The sequence below is a fragment of the Poecilia formosa genome, unplaced genomic scaffold (genome assembly GCF_000485575.1).
Source record: "Poecilia formosa unplaced genomic scaffold, Poecilia_formosa-5.1.2 Scaffold521, whole genome shotgun sequence".
In the NCBI taxonomy this organism is placed as follows: Eukaryota; Metazoa; Chordata; class Actinopteri; order Cyprinodontiformes; family Poeciliidae; genus Poecilia; species Poecilia formosa.
The window spans coordinates 74,758-78,957 of record NW_006800460.1 but is presented as its reverse complement, the minus strand read 5'-3'; positions in this window follow the sequence as shown (position 1 = coordinate 78,957).

Sequence of the window (4,200 nt, the reverse complement as noted above, 5' to 3'; positions counted from 1 at the left end):
CGGAGGTCACCCATCCCAGGTCATCCATCAGAGGTCATCCATCCGAGGTCATCCATCAGAGGTCATCCATCAGAGGTCATCCATCCAAGGTCATCCATCAGAGGTCATCCATCCGAGGTCATCCATCAGAGGTCATCCATCAGAGGTCATCCATCCAAGGTCAGACTCGTTTGTTCTCCGCTGACACAACAGGATCCTTCATGTTCTGAGGAAGAGGAGGGCTTGAGCTGAGGAAGAGCGATGGAAACATGAAGGTTGCTTCCATCCTGGGAGTCTCCAGGAAACAGGAAGTGACCCGGTTCTGCAGATGACGCTGTGGAGGGAAAAAGTTTGGTTCCTCTGATCAAATGGCTCCATTCTTTCCTTCCAGGCATGAAAACAAAATGCAGACGATCAAATTCAGTTTGTTTTTCAAAACTACAATGGAAAACTTTTTCACATCATAGAATCTCATGATCAACAACCGGATGTTACGAAAACCACGAAGAAGAAAACAGGAAGTGGTAGGAGGACGATGGCGTCTGTTTTTAATGATTTATCAAGAGGACAAACTTATTTATGTCTTTAATGAAACACTGCAGTTGTAAATAGTTTTTTCATCATTAGTGGAATATTGACAAAGTTTATCGTTATGGAAACGCAGCTAACGCATCAGACCAGGTGGCGCCGTCGTCCATCTCGGATCGTCACATTTAGCAGAGCTGCTTTTAAACACGCAAATGTTGATGCAGAAGTTTTCTAGCTGCTGACTCAGGTGGAATCCTCGTGATTCGCTGCGAAGCTGAGAAAAATCTCACTGTAGATTCCCTCCTCGCCTCCGCCAGGGTTCCCTCCCCGGCAGCAGGGAGGCGTGTGTGTGTGTGTGTGTGTGTGTGTGTGTGTGTATTCTGCTGGTGCTAATGATCTTCGTTTCTCAGCCTAAGTGTTGAGTGATGCTATTTAAGAGAAGTGTAACAATCACACCATCATGGGTCGCTGGGCGTTTTGCCGCGTCTTCGCAGGTTAGCGGCGCCGCGTTAGCTTAGCGGATCGGACTGTTTGAGCCAATCAGGTGTGCTTTCACACAGACAGGTGTCAGGATGGCCATTAATAGATCTAATGATGTCAGCTGTGCATATTTTCCTCCTGGATGGACTCATTTAAGAATCACACCTCCGATGAAACTGTCAGGTTTCTTCCGTTTAGCCGTTCTTCCAGCAGCAGCTGTGTTTTAGGAAACATTAAAAGTAAAAACTACTAATTTCAGGTTATCTGTCATAAGAGAAGAAATACAGCCACTTTTTTAGTCATAGTAAGCAACTAAATTAAGCTAAATCCTTATCTTTCAGGCTAAATATTTAGCTTTGCTGTCTGCACTGACTGGTTCTCTAACTTCTTTGGGCTGCACAGCAGTGCAGCAGGTAGAGCTGCTGCCTTGCAGCAGAAGGTTCTGGTTCGATTCCCGGGTCTTTCTGCATGGAGTCTGCATGTTCTCCCTGTGCATGGTGGGTTCTCTCCAGCTTCAGTCCAGAAACACGACTGTCAGGTTAATTGGTCTCTAAATTCTCCCTGGTGTGACTGTGTGTGTGGTTGTTTGTCCTGTGTGTCTCTGTGTTGCCCTGAGACAGACTGGTGACCCGTCCAGGTGACCCGTCCAGGTGACCCGTCCAGGTGACCCCGCCTCTCACCTGAAACGTTCCCTGGATGCAGCAGCTCCTGCCCCCTGGAGGACAAGGAGTTAGAAAACGGATGGATGTTTCAAACTTTTTCAATTTAGCAAATTATCAGAAAATCAAACTAAAATTCTTCTCATTTTTTTCTCAACAAAATCTTGACAGTATAATTTCACATTATTCATTTTCACCATTTTTCAGTCATTAAGCCCAATCTGGTTTCTATCAAACCATTTTCTTGTCTGTTTCTGAGCTCAGAAACACGAAGCAGGAATCTTTTCTCCTGCATTTCAAACTTCCTCTCTCTGTACGAATCATGTCACAGAAACGAAGCGGGTCGAGTGTTTGTGCTCCTGCACTAATTACAGTCTTTAGATGTTGGATTAGAGGCTGTTTACTCCAGCTGCTGCTCGGTCAGCTCACATCAACCTTGTTGTACTCCTGCTTCACTCCCTCCTGACATTTAACAACAGAAGAAGAAAACATGCTCCTTAAAAATACTCCGTCCAATTAAACCCACCTGGCAGCGCCAGGCTTTCTGCTCAGCAAGAGAAAGAAAAAGAAAATCCGTCCTGATCAGCAGACAGACGCTGCTGTTCACACATTTCATTTAGCTTTTATTTCAGAAGGTTGACTGCAGGAGGGGAAACGGCTCAAGTGAGCTTAGATGTTTTTGGATGAAAATCAAAACCAGAAACATGAAAAAAAAAAAAACAGGAAATGGTGGAAAAACAGGAAATAGTGGAAAAACAGGAAATGGTGGAAGGGTGACAGCAGAGAAGACCTGCAGCTTCCTGTGCTCCAGATGTCAGCAAAAAGAAGAAAAAGGTAAAACTGGACTAAAAATGTAAACCTAACATAAAATATTGATTATTGTGATGATTAATATTAATGTTTAATTATATTTTTATCTCGCTACATGTTTAGCTCCGTCCTGAATATTTTTCTTGCTGACGTTTCTTAAAATCAGGGATTCTTTTCGTCTCGTTAACTGAAAACAGGAAGTGACGTCTTAGCGGGAACGTCTCCGGTCGAACATTTCCTGTTCACGTTTGATTCACTTTTAAATTGTTCCTGAGCGACTAGTAAAGTTTAAGACTTCCTGTTTGTTCGTGAGAAATGTGTTTACATTATAATGAATCAATAAATGATTTCTATGAAAACCTTTTGACAGAGCAGCTCTGCAGCCCGGCTGTAGAGGAGTTTCCTCTGTTTCCATCTGATGTTATCCGGTGTTTTACTGCAGAGCTGCTCAAACCCTCCTGTCATGTTAAAGGATGTTAGGAAGTGGATTTCCACTCTTGTCTCACAGCTTCGCGCCTCTAACCGCCCATCAGTGACTCAGCGCTGAACCAACATGCTGTCAGCTGCGTTACAGTCAGACTTAGAGCTGCAGAATCAGGTCGGAGAATAAAACCCGGAGAAACCAAAGGTTCAGAACCGCCGTCTCTGGGAAAGAGCAGCTTTTATCCCCGCCATGTTTTCTCTGCTGGTTTTCCACATCAGAGACGAGCTGGCGTCTCCGTTTGTCCCAAAATCTGCCTCATCAAGGCCCGAGTCAAAGAGAGTCAGTGAGAAATTAAATTCCCCTAATTAGGTCAGCAGATCTGCCTCCCGAACCTCCAATCATCCAGACAAATCTCTAATTAATCAGCGACGATCAGAGGCTGCAGCCAGTTTCATCCTTCACTCCAGAAAAACACGAGGTGTGTGTGTGTGTGTGTGTGTCTTGAGGTTCCTTGTGTTTTCATCAAAGCAGACGCTGCAGGCTGTAACTCAGGATGTTAAAGTTTAGTGAAGTAAAACTTATGTAAGCTGATCTTTGCTGTGGTTCTGACCCAAACGGGTCGGCTGGACTAGCAGCCATAATGAGAGCAGAGGATGAAGGGTTTCTGCTCCAACCGTCGTCACAACGTTCATTATTTACCTGGCAGGTGTAATCATTCACAGGCTGGTTATGAGTAGTCAATATCCGACCTGCAGCAGAAAACGTCTTTTTCTTGTATAAATCCAGATAGGTGTTCCTAGAAGCTGACACCAAATCCACCCAATCACCGAACAGATAAACGGATAAATGTCTGGATGAGCCGAAACTGAAGGTTTTAATCTTAGGACGTAACAGATAAAAGAACAATCTAGAGTCATAGATCTAGAGTTATAGATCTAGAGTTGTAGATCTGGAGTCATAGATCTAGAGTTATAGATCTAGAGTCATAGATCTGGAGTTATAGATCTAGAGTTATAGATCTGGAGTCAGCTTCAGTTCCAGCTGTAACCCAGAGATCAGGCTGACCTCTGACCCTTCAGAGGTCGGGTGAAACTGGCCGTTTGCTGCAGCCGTTGCTTCATCATGTCTGGTTTCTGACAGTCGGATAAAATACGACGTAACGGTTCAGACACAGATTCTTTTAGTCCGATGATTCTTGATTCTTCTGAGTGTTGCATTCAGAATAAACACCAATACTTTATATACAGTTTTGAAATAAACATTTATGGGGCGAATAGATTGTAGGTGACAGTTTACTATGAAAACTCTGTGTAATTCACT